At 37.4% G+C, this 19,796-nt stretch overlaps 1 non-coding gene across 1 annotated transcript; it reads left to right on the plus strand.

Annotated features, from left to right (window-relative positions):
* The first annotated feature begins 14,101 nt into the window (after positions 1-14,101).
* On the plus strand, positions 14,102-14,208 carry LOC141681244 (small nucleolar RNA R71). The gene has a single exon (XR_012558684.1). It is a non-coding gene; the product is annotated as a small nucleolar RNA R71 (small nucleolar RNA).
* Positions 14,209-19,796: the final 5,588 nt, after the last annotated feature.

A 19,796-nucleotide genomic window follows, 5' to 3' on the forward strand; every position in this document is an offset into this window, starting at 1 on the left:
GATCCGGAAAATGTAGTTTTGTGGGATATCCTAAAGAGACTTTAGGGTATTACTTTTGCACCGATCATCGGGTGTTTGTCTCCAGACATGCTACCTTCTTGGAAAAGGAGTTTATCCTTGAAGGAAACAGTGGGAGCAAAATTGAACTTGATGAAGTTCAAGAAGTACAAACTACTACAGATCGAGTGGAAACACCTGTTCTGACTGAACAACCTTTTGTGGAACAGCCCATTCATAGGTCAGGGAGAGTGTCTCGCCAACCTGAGAGGTAATATGGCCTTGTCATTGAGAATGACAATGAGTTATCGATCATTAATGATGACGACCCTGTGACCTATAATGAGGCTATGAGTAGTGTTGACTCAGAGAAATGGCATAGTGCCATGAAATCCAGAATGGAATCTATGTATACGGTATACAAAAGATAGATTATAGCAGATGGCCAGGTGGAGACCTTTAAGGCCAGGCTTTTGGGAAAAGGATTCAAACAAAGGGAATGGATTGACTTTGATGAAACCTTTTACCTGTAGCCCTGTTAAAATCAATTCGGATTTTGCTTGCGAATGCTGCTTACTACGACTATGTGATCTGGCAAATAGCCAGATGGTTTTCTTTCCAAGGGAAATGAAAACCTAGTGTGTAAGCTGCTGCGAACCATATGTGGTTTAAAGCAAGCTTCTCGAAAGATGGAACATTCGTTTTGATGAGATAATCAAAGAGTTTGATTTTATCAAAAAATGTAGATGAACCATGCATCTACAAAAGGGTTAGTGGGAGTGCGGTAACATTTCTTGTATTGTATTGAATTAGAGTTGACACACATAACAACATAGCAGACCCACTCATAAAGCTACTTTATGAAAGTCACTTTGATCGTCATAAAGACAAGATGGGTATTAGATACCAGAGTGATTGGCTTTAGTACAAGTGGGAGATTGAAAGGAATATGTCCTAAGTCCAATCATGTATAAGGATTTAGGAATAACTTTTATGTAATCTGTTTTGATTTCATCGATATTAATAAAAGACTTGTTTTGTTTTTATTACGGGCTTTATCTATTTAAGTGTTTAAATAAGATATACCATAGTTTAGAGTAAAGCTTTTTATGGATTATGATGAGATCATAATAGTGAGACCTAAAAAGATGATAACTCTAAACTTAAATAGTTCCTGGTCATAGGATTACTAACTGGTAATTAATAATCCGCAAAGATCGGTACATACTATGCTTGCTTCATTATGAAGGATGTCAGTTCTCATAGACATTTGTGTGGTGACACTATAGCTAGTATGTAGGTGCTTATTATAGAATAAGTTCATTGAACATGACTCGCACAGCTGAACAATTGATGGAGTTCACTCACGTGTCAGCAGTTGTTCATATAGTGATAGTTGTACAAGTATCCTTAGACTTGAGGTCATCAGAGTCATCTTGTGTACACTGAACTATGCTTTGGTTTAGTTCTTAGTCTCCGGGGACAATTATTAGGGCTCTTCTGGGTATAGGAATTTGTACACGAAGATAGTGTATGATCAATAAAGGATCTACCCCTTCCACTGAAGGAAGCGAATATTCAAGGCTGATCCACTTATGCTAGTTCAGGAATCTCTGGCCAGAGTGAATGAAATTAGAAAGGAGTTTCTAATTTGCATAGAACTACGCATAGTAAATGGTAAGCAAGTGATTGAATTAGATAGGCTTGACACGAGATCCATGCCTTGTATTTAATCGGGACATTGTAGGGTAGAAGGAGTTTATTGTACGGTAACTATTCACTGAATAGGTTCTTGGTATTCTAAGCAGTGAATTCATATTATCCGGATAGTCGCGATATGCTGAGAAGTATCCCTCACGATGTAGAATAAATGTGATTAATTAATTAATCATATTTAATAAATTAGAGAATTTATATAAATAATGATAAAATAGTTTTATTATTATTTATTTCTACTACCGGCTTAATATTGAACCTACAGGGACACACCATAAAAAGAGAATGATTTAATGGTGGAGGAATTAATTAATAATGGCTAATAATTATATATTTATGAAATAAATAATTAATTGGAAAATTTAATAATTGATTAAATGAGATTTAATTGATTATAAATTAATTAAGAAAAGTTCTTAATATTATTAATTAAAGGATTTAATTTTTGGAAATTAAATCAAGAGAGAGAATTAGTTCTAAAGTGTTTAGAAAAAGGATTAATGATTAAAAAGTGTTTTAATTATTAATGAGAATAATAAATGGGATAATAATAATAATATTATTTATGGGAAAATTTCAGCTGAAAATTTTGCCTATAAATACACTATTATAGACCCTAATTTTATTCTAACCCACACAAAACCCAAAAAGTTTGGAAAACCCAATTCTCTCCACCTCCTTCCTCCTCCTTAACATCGTTTTCTTGGTGGATACCGGTGGAGTGCTTCACACTTGAGGAGCAACTGCTAAGGATCTCTGATCGTTGTCTCCGAATTATTTTTAAAGGTTAGATTCGATCCCTCGAATTTTTATTCATGATCTGTATGCTTTTATTTAGATTTTATATGTGAAAAAGTGTTTTGCCATGCCCCGTTGCATTTAAAATCCAACATTAACTACTGTCTTAACTGTTGCATGCCTGACAGGTGTAACGTCTGTTCCACTTCTCAATAACTGTTATCACGTGGGGTGTCTAAGTAAAAGAGATAAAAGATTTTCAAATCTTTTATTTACATTTCTATTCTATTTACTCTCTCTCTCTTTTTCTTATCTTCTCACATTCTCTGACGGTTTTCTATACAAACAATTTATCAAACACTTTTCAGGCATTCTAATTTCTCACTTATTTCTCAATGGCACCCAAGGATATAATCTTTAATGCAGCAAAGTTCGTCCCCAACAACTATGCTGCCATTCTCACTAAGAGTGAAGCTCCTTCGGAACTTCATTTTATCCAGGATTTCTTATCTCATAGTGAAATTTGGTTTGCCTTGACACAGCCATCCAGTATATCTGGAACTCAAGTTCTGACATTCTGGCGTACTGGACATTATGATGATGGTGGTAAGCATGGGACTCCAAGCATCGTATTTATAACAAATGAGGTTGAGTATGTTGTTATTCCGGGAGCAAAGCAATTCGAAAAGCTCTACACCTACCTGAATCCTACGAGTTTAATTCTGCTGTTGAAGAGCCCCTGCTACAGCAAATGATGGCTAATCTTGGGTATGAACAGAGTTTGGCTAAGTTGGGTCAACTCAAACGCCCATATATTCGAAAGGAATAGAGCTTCTTCTTCGATTGCATCACGAAGACGTTTACCAACAAGTGCTCAAATTTTGATGTCATTCCTATTCTGACACAATAAATTGGGTATGCACTCCTAAACCAATATCATTTTGATTATGCAAAGACTGTGTTATATTTTATGAGAGATAGAATAAAAGAGGACGGGAATGTAGTTTACTTTGCTAGGTTCTGTCAGTTAATTTACAATTACTATACAGAAGATGAACCACAACTAGCAGGTGAACTCATAGAACCTTTTAGGTTAGCAAAAAGGGCTTTTACTGATCTTTTCACTACTGACAACAAGAAGGGAGTTTTGAGACCCCTTAGCATTCCTTTATCAGTAAAACAAGCTCTTATAAATGCTGATGTTGCTACATATTCATTACTATATCTTGATGTCCAACCTACCAACATACAACAGCCATCAGCACATAATCATGTCACTCCACACACACAAACATCAGCACATATCAATCAACCATCAGCACTTACAGTGAAGCCTTCTTCTTCTAGAGCAAAGAGGACAAAGAATGTACCTCAGACACAATAGAAGAGAAGGAGGATGATTCTGAGAGATGAATCAGAAGATGAGGCACAAGTTCAAACATCAGAACCTATTGCAAAAGCAACTGAGGAAGTGTCTCCTCATAAAACAAAGGAAACTGGGAGTTCTAGGCCCCTCAAAAGGCTTAGAAAGATAAATTCTGATGACAAAGCTCCCACAGTCTCTCCACCCTTGAAGAGATGGAAGAAACAAAGAGCTAACAGGGACACAGCTGAGTCAGATTCAGAGGATGTGGAAGCAGCAGCTAAGGAAGGTAATCGGGAATCTCTGATCCCAAAGGAGACAATTGTGATTGAATCCCTTCCATCTACACAACTTGATTTTGCTGAAGCCACTGCATCTACACCTCCACTGTCACCAATTCAAGCTAAAGAAACTGCTAAAGACTGAGTGCCTACATCTCATGTGTCTCCTATCATTGAACAAGTACATGCTGAAGAACCAGGTACAAGTGCTGAAATAGATATTCACAACTTGGTTGTGCCTGAGGTTCTGTACTTGGAAGCTCCCACCATTCTTCAACATACTCCACCAACAACACCAATTTTAGATGCTGATTTCAATGAAGATATTCCAACAACACCTCTTCTGAATCTAGATGATGAAGATCAGATATTAGGTGAGCATCAGAATTTGGATGTTGATCAGAACTTAGAGGATGATTTTGAAACCTCTATAGCCTCGCACATTATTATTTTATCAGAGGAAGCTGATTCTGCAGGCTCTGTAAGTTCTGATGCTGCAAATGCTGACAATACCGGTGAAGCTGCTACAAATATAAATGCTGATATAGCTGGTACTTCAGGACATGCACCTCAACAAGTTCTAGGCAAAGCTGATCTAATCAAGAAATTTATTAGAGAGGATGCACCAGTACCTTGGAGTGAAACTCCAAGAGGAAAAGAATGGATCAAGGAGTGGAACACAGTTGATTTTGTTCCTACTGTAAATATTCTTGCTGAGCACCTGGCTAAAGCTGATGAGATGCTGGTGAATGATGATTTCAAAGCACAGCTCGGAGTTACTGCATTGAGTACAAGGCACCTTCAAGGTCAACACTCAATAACTCAAGCCAAGGTGAACAAAATTCAAGAAACCCTGATTCAGCAAGACATGAATGTCAAGTTGGAAAAGAACAGGTTTTTTAAGCCAGCCTTTGACCGCATTGGGTATATAGAAAAGACTCAAAAAAAGCAGCAAGCTCAAATATCTGATATTTTAAAGAATCAAGCTGCTCAACAAGATCAACTCAATAAAATCCAAAACTCTGTGGAATTGCTTGTCTCTCTCCTATTACCTGATGATGCAAAAAAGGGGGAGAAAGTGATTAAGTCCAAATGCAAATCTGATCAACCACTGAAGGGTAAGGATGATGATAATGAAGACCAGGGAAACTCTGATAAGGGTAGAGGTCATGGTCAAGGCAAAGGTTTTTCATCCAGGAAAGCAGGAACTTCTAAACAAAGATCAAGTTATGATGCTGATAGAAGAATAAGTTCTGATAAGCAAGTTCTGACTAAGCCTGATGTTCTGATACAGGGTGAAAGTCAAGAATCACAGAAGTTTATGCAGACACTAAAGCTTGAGGGGAAGGAAACATCGGTTTACTATCAAGACCCCAAGTTACAGAAGCTGGATGAAGAAATTTCAAAAAGACTATTTCTCAAAGACAATTCAAGAATGGACTTGGAAAGTCTGAAGAAAGAAGAAGCCAGACTTAAAGCAGCAAATGTCTAATCCAAGTCTAAAGCTTCTATTACTGCAAAGAAACCTCCAAAGCCTAAGGGCATTGTGATTAAAGAGAAGACAAACTCTGAGGCAACCAAATCTGAATCCAAATCCAAATCACAAGTAGAGGTAGATCCAAGGTTCAAGGGTAAAGCTAAAGTTGATGAACCTGTAAGGATATATATGCCAATCATGGATCTGGAAGCAAAATCTGATGAAGATACTAGTCTGATTTTGAAAAAGAAGAAAATTCAAACAACCTTTGACAGAGCTCATATTGTTCAAGATCAGGACTTAGTAAATTCTGATATTACAATTAAGCAAGCAATCTCTGACAGAGCTCAAGTTGGCTTGATATCAGAAGATAAAGAAAAGGAAACCTCTGACATTGCTCATGTTAAACCTTCAAAAATTCTACTACCTGGGTTTACTAAAGCTCAACAATCTACACAACTTTTGAAGACTACATCAAGTGGTTTTGAAGCAAGAGTTATTCGAGGAAAGGAAGCTAGAGACAAATCAGGATTGGGTAGTTCTAAAGAAAAGAGAGTAAATAATACTACCTCTGATCCAACTTCTTTGAGTGAACCAGGAGTAGGAACAACTCCTGAAAGATTGAATCAACTGGAGTCTGTACAAATGGTCTACCACTCTGTATTGAAAGAAGATATCATGCTATATTTCATGACAGATGGGAGGGTATTCCAGATTAGAAAGAATGTTATTCGTTTGAAGTACTTTGAAGAATTGCAACATGTGTTATTTCTACTTCAAGTGAAAAATAGATCAACAGATGGTGCTGCCAGTTACTTAAAATCTGATATTCAAATGCAGAAGAAACTTTACTCTGTAAAGTCTAACAGACCATACTATCCTAAGTACAGAGCTCACAAGGGTGATATAGTTGAGATGAAGCCTAATACCGCCAAAATCATCACTACATTTCTTGGTATTAAGGGACTTGAATTCAATCTAGAGTCTGATAAAGCCTATGTCATCAGACTGGATCAGGATATAAGGAAAGCAAAAATAAATGATCTCAGGGCTGCTATCTTTCAAACAGGAGAAGATACAGTTGAACTTAAAGATGCAAAAAGGAGGATGCAGAATGAACTTGAATATGCTGAGAGAACTCTTTTGAAGAACTATCTCGGAACAACTCCTGACATTAGAGAGATCACATACTGAAGCCAAGTCAAGAACTACATCTGTTAAATTCTGAAGTATATACAGGCTAAAGCTGATATCAGACTTTAAGGATGGTAAAAGCTACAAGGACTGTGAGTTGTAGTTACTTAATCAAATTCTCATATGCATTTATACTTAATGTTTTTGACATCATCAAATATCTATTGAACTTGTATATTATGCTAATTTACAAGTTGGGGGAGATTGTTAGATATATTTGTGATGTCATGTCTAATAATGATTTGTGTTTAGTTTTCAGATCTTAACTAACAGGACAAATCAGGACTTAACTGGAACTCAGTACTTATACTGAAGTCAGAACTTAAGATATCAGAACTTAAGTTATCAGAACTTAAGATATCAGAAGATATTTATCAGGATATAATATCAGGACTTAAGAAGACTTTCAGATAAGGAAGGCGGCTGATTGAAGGAAAGAAGATTAAGGCAAACACAAAAAGAGATATGCATGGAGAAGAATTCTATGAAGAATAGAATACTTGGAAGAAAAGATAACTAGTTGATATATTTTAGGATGTAGACTTATGTTCGATATCAATTAGAAGTTTATCTTGTAACTGTGTGTCTATATAAACACAACATAGGGTTTACACTATAAGTGTTATCGTAATCGAGAATATTATTCATTGTAACCCTAGCAGCTCTCGTGTTATTTGTTCATCACTGAGAGAGAACGGTTCCATTGTAATACTGTTTTATTAATAAGATTATTATGTGTTTCATACTTGTGTTCTTAATTCGATTTGATTGTAGTATACACTGTATTCAACCCCCCTTCTATAATGTGTGTGACCTAACACTGTAACTTTTGCTCAACTCGTCAGAATTTGATGAATAAGCAGCCCACGCAAAGCTCTCGAGATCCTCCACAATTTAAGAATGGCTTTGACTTCATATTCTTGGCTCTTTTTAGCATATTTCTTTGAAAAGCTTCTTTCTTCCTCCAACTATTACCTGCGATGCAATAACACAAAAACACATAAAAAATACCAATAACTTGAGTCCAAAACACCGACTTAAGCCTGTAAGAAGCGTTCCAAGTATATATAAAATCCACTTATCAACCCTACTCTGTGTGCCTGAGTCGAACCACCAGCATAAGTCTGATTGGGTGGCTGGCCACCCGACAAGTGCTCATAGGTGTACCAAAGTCCCTTCTCGTCGGCCTTCCCACCAAACCACTCCTGCATCACTGTGATCGTAGAACTGTCGATAGGGGTGCTCGGTAATTGAAGTTGCTCGTGTGAGGGCCAATGAACTCCCATCGCAACACAAAGCTTGGTCACAATCGAGGCATAAGGGATAGACCCCGTAGTGCTTCCATGCAAAAACCTCAAAATAAACTGATAAATAATGGAACCAAGATCCACATAATCTCCATGCAAAATCCCCCATAACAACTTCGCACAATCCACAGTCACATCATGCACATGAGAAGAAGGCATGATATTCGCACAAATAAATGAATTTCAAGCACGAGCAAACCTGTTCATGCATGAAGCAGGGAAATTGAGATACTCGTTCGATCCCCTCTTGAACTTCCAATGTGTATTCGGGACACACAACGTAGCCACAATCAAATCCAAATCAAAGTCCTCCTTGGTCTTATTAACCCACTCCTCCTGAGTAGGCTGTCTCTCGGGCTGGTTGATAACCCTGCGAATAGCCTCCGGGTTGTAGTCCACCGTCAACCTACGTGCCACCGAATACCCATTCTTATCAGCTTTCGCATTCACATAGAACTCGTGAACGATACTCATAGGCACAGTCGTGGGTGCCTCACAAAAAGAAACCCATCCCATCTCCAAGATCATCTCGAGAAGATTACCATCCTTACCCGAAGGTAGAAAACCCATCTCCTTCGCTATCTGCTTAGACAACAACCTTGTGTACTCCGCTTCAGCCTCCAGAGTAACAAACTGTGGCCTCGTTCCCCCAATACTTGAAGAATTAGTAGTGGCGGGGTTAGTGCTGCTGCTAAATTGAGTGTGGGCTTTCATTGGTGCCATTGGAAAAGATTAATTGAGATAAGAGAGGTGTATAGAGAGATTTAGGGTTTGAGAATAAAAGTATGGTGAAGATGGATGTATGGAGGTGTATGTATATATAAAATTATAATTAGGTTTAGAATAGAAGTGGGATATGATTATGGGTTTAGTTGGGGTAATGAAATATTTTGAGGCTATAATTCCGGGTACAAGGAAGGGAATAAATTTCTGTTGAACTCTAATTGTGTTTTTGATTTTCTATTTTTTTCGGGTCCAGGGCCTCAGTGCGGACGCCCCGCTAGGAAACGCGGGCACGCCGTGTCTCTGCTGTTTCGGCACGGCCGCCCTACTTCCCAGCGCGGGTGCGCGCACTCACTGTTGTTTCGGCGCGGCCGCCCCGCTTTCCAGCGTGGGCGCATCGTTCTACCTTAGGAAATGCCCTATTTTTCTGATTTTTTTGTGTTTTCTTCTGGGTTTTTGCCTTCTATCTTCTTTTCATCCTACTAATGTACAACAAACTTAGGTTTCCTCCCAAGAAGCGCTTGGTTTATGTCGCTAGCTTGATGTAGAATTCCGAGATCAAGTTAATAATAAAATGACACTAACCACCTCACGGTTTGGCGTATCTCCATAGTAATGCTTCAAACGCTGTCCATTCACCTTAAATGCCTGGCCTGGATCATTCTCAAAAATCTCCACCTCTCCATGTGGAAACACAGTTTTGACAACAAACGGCCCTGACCATCTCGACTTCAATTTACCATGAAAAAGATAGAGACAAGAGTTGAACAAAAGAACTTGTTACCCCGACATAAATGATTTGAGCACTAGACCCCTATCACGCCACCTCTTGACTTTCACCTTATACATTTTATTGTTCTCATACGCTTGAAGTCGGAACTCGTCAAGTTTATTTAATTGAAGTATCCTTTTCTTCCCAGCTGCAATCAGATCAAGGTTCAGTTTCTTCAAAGCCCAATACGCCTTGTGCTCCAGCTCCACAGGCAAACAACATCCTTTACCATAAACCAATTGAAACGGTGACATGCCTAGCGGAGTCTTGAATGTTGTTCGATAGGCCCAAACAACTTCATCCAGCTTCATCCAACTTCAAAGACTAATAATTTCTTGATGGACATACAACTTGTTCCAGAATACGCTTGATCTCTCTGTTAGATACCTCAGCTTGACCATTAGTCTGAGGATGGTAGGCTGTAGCAATGTGATGATTCACATTGTATCTTTGCATCATAGCAGTGAACTTGCGATTGCAGAAATGCGATCCCTCGTCACTGATTATGACTCTTGGAGTCCCAAATCTTGTGAGCTTGTGAATAAAATTAAGCACTACCTTTGCATCATTCGTCGGAAAAGCTTTGACTTCCACCCATTTTAAGACATAATCTACCGCCAAAAAGATATACTGATTATTGCAAGACGAGACAAATGGCCCCATAAAGTCAATTCCCCAAACATCGAAGACCTCAACCTCGAGAAGCACATTAAGAGGCATCTCGTCCCTCTTGGACATACAACCAACACGCTGGCAGCGATCACACTTTAAAATGAACTGATGCACATCCTTAAATAATGTAGGCCAGAAGAATCCTACTTGAAGGATACGAGCTGCTGTCTTTTCTCCACCATAGTGGCCTCCATAAACAGTTGAATGGCAGTCTCGCAAGATACCCTCCATCTCGCTGTACGGAATACATCTCCTGATGATTTGGTTAGCTCCTTGCTGAAAAAAAATAGCTCATCCCACATGTACCACTTCACCTCGTGAAGAAACTTTTTCCTTTGAGCAGGATTTAAGTCTGGGGGCATAATGTTGCTCACAAGATAGTTCAAAATATCTGCGAACAACAGTTCTTCGTCTTGCACCCCAAACAACTGCTCATTGGGAAAAGACTCATTTATCAATGTCTTGTCATGTAAAGTTGTACTTGGATATTCTAACCGAGAGAGATGATCAGCAACTTGATTCTCAGTACCTTTTCTATCCTTGATCTCCAACTCAAACTCCTGAAGTAAAAGAATCCATCAAATTAATCTAGGCTTAGAGTCCTTCTTCGAGATGAGATAGCGAATTGCAGTGTGATCAGTGAAAACTGTCACCTTTGTCCCAAGCAAATAAGATCAAAACTTCTCAAAAATGTAGACAATGGCTAAGAGTTCCTTCTCAGTAGTTGTGTAGTTCAGTTGAGCACCATTGAGGGTCTTACTAGCATAGTAGACCATATGAAATATATTATTCTTCCTTTGCCCAAGAACTGCTCCAACTGCATAGTCACTCGCATCGCACATCATTTCAAAAGGCTCATTCCAATCAGGTACAGTTATGACAGGTTTCGTGATCAAGCTCTTCTTTAAGCTCTCAAAAGCAGCTAGACACCCATCATCAAACTTGAAAGGGACTTTTTTCTCTAATAGATTGCACAATGGTTTAGAGATTTTAGAGAAATCCTTGATGAACCGCCGATAGATCCCGCATGACCAAGAAAATTACGGATTCCCTTAACAGAAATTGATGGAGGAAGGTTTTCAATGACCCCCACCTTGGCTTTTTCTACCTCAAGACCTTTACTAGAGACCTTGTGCCCAAGAATGATGCCCTGTTGCACCGTAAAGTGATATTTCTCCCAGTTGAGAACCAGATTGGTCTCAACACACCTTTTAAGAACTGCCCCAAGATTTTGCAAGCACTCATCGAAAGAATCCCCGAACATAGAAAAATCATCCATGACCACCTCCACATTCTGACCAATAATATCTAAGAAGATGGCCATCATGCATCTATGAAATGTGGCAGATGCACCACATAACCCAAAAGAAACTCTTCTGAAAGCAAAAGTACCAAATAGACAAGTGAATGTAGTCTTTTCCTAATCTTTTGGAGCGATGCAAATCTGATTATAGCCTGAATAGCCATCCAGAAGATAGTAGTATTCATGCCCAACCAACCTGTCAAGCATCTGATCAATAAAAGAAAAAGGGAAGTGATCCTTCCATGTGGATTTATTCATCTTCCTTTAATCCATGCAAAATCTCCACCTCGTGACCGTTCGAGTAGGAATAAGCTCATTCTTTTCATTAGCAACCACAGTGATGCCTCCTTTCTTCGGTACACAGTGAAATGGGCCCACCCAAGAACTGTCATAAATAGGATATATGATCCATGCATCTAGCCACTTGAGAATTTCCTTCTTCATAAGCTCCTTCATTATCGGATTTAGCCTTCTTTGTTGCTCAACAGTCGGCTTACTTCCTTCCTCTGGCAGAAATTTATGCATGCAATAAGAAGGGTTGATTCCCTTAATATCTGCTATAGTCCATCCAATTGCCGAATTGAACTCTCTTAGAATTTTCAAGAGCTTTTCCTCATCACTACCTGAAAGGTCAGATGCAATAATAATAGGGAAAGTAGATGCATCACCTAAAAACACATACCTTAAGTGTTCAGGCAAAGGTTTATGCTCGAGTGTAGGATCTTCTTTAATAGATGGCTTGAGACGCCCCTCGGCATTTTTGAGTTCTGACACTCCAAGAGATTCAAAAGGCATATCCAGCCTTCGCTTCCAAGGAGAAGCATTCAAATAATGTAACTATTCATCACATTCGTCATCTTCACTATCTGAATTCCCCATCAAGGCTTTCTCTAAGGCATCAGACCTTAGCATTTGATCAAGTTCTGAAGTAACCACATAATCGACCAATTCCATTTTTAAGCACTCCTCTTTATCAGTAGGGAATTTTATGGCATTGAAAATATTCAAGGTCACATCCTGATCCAGTACTCGCATAGTGAGCCACCTTTCTGCACATCAATCAAGGTTCGGCCAGTAGCCAAGAAAGGTCTTCCCAAGATTATTGGAATTTTTTTATCCTCCTCGAAATCAAGAATTACAAAGTTAGCATGAAAGATGAGTTTGTCCACTTTGACCAAGACATCCTCCACAATGCCTCGTAGATATGTAATAGAACGATCGGCTAACTACAAGGACATATATGTTGGCTTTGGATCAGGTAAATCCAACTTCTTAAAGATAGAAAAATGAATCAGATTGATGCTAGCTCCCAAATCACACAAACACTTGTCAAACAACAAGTTCCCGATGGTGCAAGGAATAGTAAAGCTTCCAAGATCTTTAAGCTTCGGAGGCAACTTTTGTTGCAGCACAACACTGCATACCTCCTTAAGAGCAATGGTCTCTCAGTCATCGAGCTTCACTTTCCGAGAGAGAATACCATTCATAAACTTCGCATAGCTAGGCATCTGTTCAAGAGCTTCAGCAAAAGGTATGTTGATATGAAGTTTCTTGAACACCTCCAGAAACTTAGCAAATTTCTTATCCAACTTTTGCTTCTGCAGCCTCTTAGGAAAAGGAGGTGGAGGATAGACATGTTTCTCCCCTGTATTACCCTCAGGAGGAGTGTATTCCACAGTTTTCTTCCTTATTTCCACTTCTACTTCCTTCTGCACATCTTCTTCAACCACAACTTTAAATTCTGGAACTTGAGATTTTTCGGGTTCGCAACCTTCCCAGACCTTAATGTAATTGCCTTGACCTGCTCCTTAGCTTCGTTCTTGCCTGGAACTTCTGTGTCACTAGGGAGTGTGCCAGGTTGTCGATTCAGCAAGGCATGGGAAATCTGCCCAATTTGATTCTCCAAGGTCTTGATAGAAACCGCTTGGCTCTTGCACATGAGCCTCAACTCCTCCAATTCAGATTTTTCATTAGATTGACTTGTACTTCCATGCGGTAGTTGCTAAAGTTGGAGTTGTTGCCTTGGTGCATATTGCGGTTGTTGAAAACCAGGAGGGTTGAATTGCTTTGCTGTATACTGCTAATAAGGCTGTTGCACCGCATTGTGATTATTGCTTCAGCTGAAGTTAGGATGATTGCGGTTGTTGGGATGATAAGTGGCTGGAACAGGCTGCTGCGACCTCTGAAAGTTACTTACAAATTGAGCTAATTCACTACATATAGCACACTGCTCTGTCTCATGTGCACTAGCACAAAGCTCAAAGACACTCATGATCTGATTAATTCCATAATTAGCCAAAGAATCCACCTTCATCGTTAAAGCCTTAAGCTGAGCAACTATAGTAGTAGTTGTATCCACCTCCATAACTCCTGCTACCTTGCCTTGGGGTAGTCTCTGAGTTGGGTTCTGGTATTCATTAGCAGCCATCAGTTCAATCAACTCATAAGCTTCATCGTAGCTTTTAGCCCATAAGGCTCCACCTGATGCTGCATCAAACATGGGTCTAGACTGTGCTCCCAAACTATTATAAAAGCAGATGATAATCATCCAGTCAGGCATCCCATGATGAGGATACTTCCTAAGCATCTCCTTATAGCGCTCCCAAGCTTCACACAAGGACTCTCCAGATTTCTGCGCAAATTGAGTAAGAGTGTTCCTGATTGCAGCAATCTTTGCCATAAGGAAGAATTTAGTAAGAAATTTCTAAGCAAGATCTTCCCAAGTAGTATTAGAGCCTGGTGGTAGACAATGCAACCAACACTTAGCTTTATCCCTCAGAGAGAATGGGAAAAGCCTCATCTTTATAGCATCCGCAGAAACATTATTGAATTTGAAAGTGTCGCAGATCTCGATGAAATCTCTAATGTGCATGTTGGGATCTTCCGTTGGAGAACCCCCAAACTGGACTGAGTTCTGCACAATCTGAATCGTGCTAGATTTGATTTCAAAAGTATTAGCCGCGATAGCTGGTCTGATAATGCAAGACTGAATACCATTGATCTTTGGCTGAGAATAGTCCATCAAAGCTTTCGGATTCGCTATTGGTTCTCCCATTGCAATGATTGCTTATTCTTCAACTTTCTCAACTTCTTCAAAATCCTCTTCAACTACTTCCACTTCTTTCTCCACTTTATCCAGTGTTCTCTTGCGAGATCGAGAACGCGTTAGCATAAATGCTCTCTAGAGTACCTGAAACACAAACAAGCAAACAAGTAAGTAAAATATCCGAGTCAGTGAACTTTAATGACCACTGATGTCAAGCACATAAACTAAAAATTAACACCGAGTCCCCAACAACGGCGCCAAAAACTTGTTAGGGAGAAAACACGCGTTAAAATTACACGCAAGTATACGCGTTCACAAGTAGTATAAAATATCAATCAGATTCGTTCCTACAGAGACTGGTTTAGGTTAAGTTCAATTTATGCACTTATACAACAATGTATGGTTATCGCTCAATGCTAAGACAAATAACTAGTTGGGTTTTGATTAAACTAATAGATTATACTAATTAGAATTAACTAAGAGAATTGAGGTTGAATTACTTATATGAGAAAAACATGAGATTCTAACTTCATCACTACTTCATTCAAAGTCATTGTTTTTAACCTTAGCATGCAATGGTGATGACAACTAATCAGATAACACAAAACTAGTAAATGCCAACTATCGTTGTACGAATACCCTACTTCCAGACATCCACAAAAGAGATAGATACTGAATAGACACCAATTATATTGAGACCCTATATGTCTATAGAATTTGATAACATAACGGTTTAATGAACAAGTTATCTATCGTGATTACATAGGGCAAGTAAGATGGTTAAAATTACCTACGAACCATGCATAATAAATACATGAACCTATGCTAGCATGGCAAGTTTTAAACCTCTGTATTCATTGTCGCTTCAATAGAGATTAACACGCTATCTTATATGTTCGCGACGCACATAAGACGAATAAGCACAGCCAATACTAGGATATCATACAATCACCACACACTTAGGTATCGAAATAATTAACTATAGAAATCCATAAGTAAATCCGTTAGAACCTCGCGATAATGATTAGTTCATAATCGAACTCATCATCACCATGGGTTCCAATGAAAGCATGGTAAATAAACTAAGTCTTTATAAACTGAATAATAATAATGAAGTACGTTAACAAGAGTATCAGGTTCAAACAACAAAGAAAACAAGCATCCAAGATTACAACCTAAGCAAAGAATCACAAGTAAAAACTAGATCTTCTTTTTCTTCGTTGTATTGTGCTATTAGGTCTTCTTGTTGCTATCTCCTTACTCTCCGTTATGAAAAACGTCTTTTTGGAGTCTTTAAATACCATCCCATCCAATCAGGAGTCCAGCAAATCAGTCTTCCAATAGAATTAGGAATCTGAAAAATTGACCTAGAGCGGCCGCCCTGAGATTCTGGAAAAACTGGTTTTTTTCTATTTCTTGACTTCACTTGCTGGTTTTTTTCACGCAATCAACCGAGGCTCCATCCTAACACTCTTATAAGCATAAAACCTGCAATATTTATTTCTTCTTTAGAATATGCCCTGAAATGCAAAACATTACAAAAACACATCAAAAACATAAACAGCTTTAGTATAAAACACCAATTCTAACATTTACGAAGCGTTCTAAGTGGACATAAATGCCACTTATCACATGTACGCTCTAGGTATTGTTAGATTGACTTTGGCCAAAAATGTTGCTTACAATATAGTCAAGAAAATGATAACTTATGAATTGACTATGGCTTTATCAAATATGTAGGAGAAGCTATTGTTAGTGTTTGTGCCGTAGAGTCAACAGCATTGTTATGTTTTGTTTATGACATTTGGATTATTAATATTTATGTTCCATCGATTATTCTTTTTATAATTTATTATCTCTTAATTACTGCGATATAAATATTCGATTAACAAATGTCCTTGGAATATGATATGCATTATATATCTCTAAGTACGTGACTTAGAATTGAGATTATGTAAATAGTATCGATATTCCTAAATATCCCTAGTCGAGTATTATTATTAGTGGACAATAATAATGCATTAAGACTAGTGTGTTTGTTGACTGATGATCATATCTCATTGGTCATAGGTATAGTGATACTAAAGTCGAATATACAGGCAATATAAATATACATGGTGCTGGATAGACCCAATGTGAGATTCTACATGTCTGTTGTGCCATAAGTAATTCTCATAGTGATAATGATGTAATGGTCATTAGACTTGAAATTATTATATTTCTATACGATGATTAATATACTTTTGATTACATTAAAAGTTGCCTTTGATCGGGTAATGATAAAAGTGGACTTCGGGTATATTATGAATTGTATGAGAAATATGAATAATCTAGAAAGAATTTAATTAACCCTCCTTTTTTAGTGATATTATTGGCATCTTGTGTGAGCTAGACTATGAAATGTGTGGCGCTGCACTCAAATATTGATTTGAAATGATAGTCTACTCATTGATCAAGGAAACCTGGATTAAACCATGAAGAGGATGACACATAACATGCCTCAAGTTTAATCTAAAATATATGGTTAAAGGGATTATATTAAATTATATATTATTCACGAAAGGTTTAATCGATCACCGATTTAATTATTATTACTTGGGTAGCAATAATGTATTACTAGATGCCGCTCATTATTTATAAATTAAATATGAGATATTTAAATTATTGTCAACGTGATAATAACCTAATTGATCACCGATTTAATCATTATTATTTGGGTAGTAATGATGTATTACTAGATACCTGTAACACCCCCAGATCCGGGGTCGGGGATCCGGGTCGTCACGAGTTCCATTTCCCTTAATAACACCCAATCTTAATAATTACTCAACTACTCTGTACTGTGACCCAACAATAAACACACACACCACACGTTATAGTCTCGGAGATGAACATCCAAAAATAACCACAAGTCATTTTATTCCACAATTATCTGCCAATACACCTTAAAAGGTTTTCTGAATAAATTTACATTTCTTTGCCATTATTACAATTCATAAATATAAATAAATCTGGTACATCAAAAGTTGAAAGCCTAGCCTATTGGTAGTTCCTACCTCAGCTACGGCGGCATCAATGCTTCTAGAAAACTGCGGAACGTCTCCTAATCGCTTGCGAATCGGGAGCTTGGTTATGTTCATCTTTTCTATCTGTTGTTGTGTGATGAAAGAAGAAAGCAAGGGTGAGCAGCAAGCCCACCAAAATAATATGTATAATGATTAATAGTATATGAGCCTTCTCATAGTACTCATGAAAGTCTTGGTCAAAAGAAATGAACCAAGTTTGATATCTTAATGCGATGAAGTCGCAAAATATTCAGTATATATACATATATACTTTTCAAAATATTGGAAGTCCTCTTCCATGCATAATATACACAAAGTCCCAGTGTATAACTGTATAAAAAAAATATCGTTGCAAGGTGATCTCATATATCTAACCTTGTCTCAACGTTTTTCTGAAAATCTTTGTCATTCATAAGACAATTATTAATTAGATATAAGTTTAAAAGATGAGGTTACCAAATACCCCAATATACTTATATCTTTCCCTAAACTACTTGAACTACCACCGTTCAAGTTATAATCAGTTTCAAAAGTTCATCACATAGATGAGACTACAAGACAAGATTTGAATAGATTCAATCTTTGAAATATTATTGAATGAAATAAAGTTACGAGATACTTTATTTAGTCCCGATATATATATATCCACATATATATATATATATCTCTTAAACATTTCCTGGAACCTCTGTTATGTAAAGTATGAACAGAGTTTGAAACATCCAATGAATTTTGGAAAGGAAAAGAATTTTGGCATAAACCAGATATCTTGCTGATCAGGCAAAGATACCAATAAGTAACCTTTTCTACTAGTAGATGGATGAATCCCCCACCGGTCATCACCCTGGCCACATAAGGATCTTATGTTGGACCGCCACCCGACCTCTTACGCGTTGATGGACTGCCACCCAGCCACTTACACTTTGATAGACCGTACCCCGGCCTGTCGCTTATGCCGACTCAATTAGATGGGCTTACTTCCCGAACATTGGGCAAGTAATCAATTCATTTATCAAAACAGCAACCTTGTTGCGAATATAAAATACACCATAGAGCCGGATCCCTCAGGTTTTGAGCGAGTATTTAAATCCCCTTAAAAGGAAGATCTTAAATATAAAAATGAGTTTTGGGATCCGCTCTAACTTTTAAAAATCATTTTGAAGACTCGAAAACACTTTAAAGAGTGTTTGGAGTAAAGCTGATTTAATGAAGTAAATCAGTCCCCATATATTAGAAAATATCTGAATATTATTATTTAAATAATATTCCCATAAAGAATAATCTTTATAAAAATAATTGAAGTAGAAGTATTAAAACTTATACTTGAAATAAACATTAAATAACCAAAGATATACTTATATGAAAGTATTATCTTTATTTGAATAATCGAAAATAAGTTTGATTATTAACACTTTATTCTCTAATGAAATAAAGAATATATTTCAGTAATAAGCGGAGTCATAATACCTCGAATGAATATTATAAATAATATTCATTAAATAAAATAAACGGAGTCATACATCCTTCAATGAATAACCAATTAATAATCAATAATAAAATAAAGGAGTCATACATCCTCAAATGAATATCCAAGTAATATTCAATAATAAAATAAAGGAGTCATAAGTCCTCGGATGAATATTCATAATAATATTCATTAAATAAAATAAAGTTATCGAATAAACCTTATTCGATTAATAGTTTTGCAAACTATCACCATATATATATAAATATATATGTATATATATATCCATATCCATACATACAAAATCTACTCGGGATCCTCGACTCCCGGTTTTAGAAAATATTTTCACCTTTGGGTCCCTATACTAAGGGTATATGCAAGTTACCGCTATCCTCTAGCATAGGTATTATCAACTGAACCAACAGATATATTTGGCAAGAATACGAAACAGGCATGCATATATATACCATATCAGCATGCTTCAATATATCGCAACATTTGCTAATTAACCAACATGCATCTATCGCAAGATAATGCATATACATATATACATCACAACAACAGTATAACGGATAGAAAACTTGCCTGAGCGACTGGGGGTTACGAATGGCTCGGGACGAGTCTGGTAACCTATAAACAACAAGTAAGTTGGAATTAAACCAAAGTCACTTGTAAAT

The sequence above is a fragment of the Apium graveolens genome, chromosome 8 (assembly GCF_009905375.1).
Source record: "Apium graveolens cultivar Ventura chromosome 8, ASM990537v1, whole genome shotgun sequence".
Lineage (NCBI taxonomy): Eukaryota > Viridiplantae > Streptophyta > Magnoliopsida > Apiales > Apiaceae > Apium > Apium graveolens.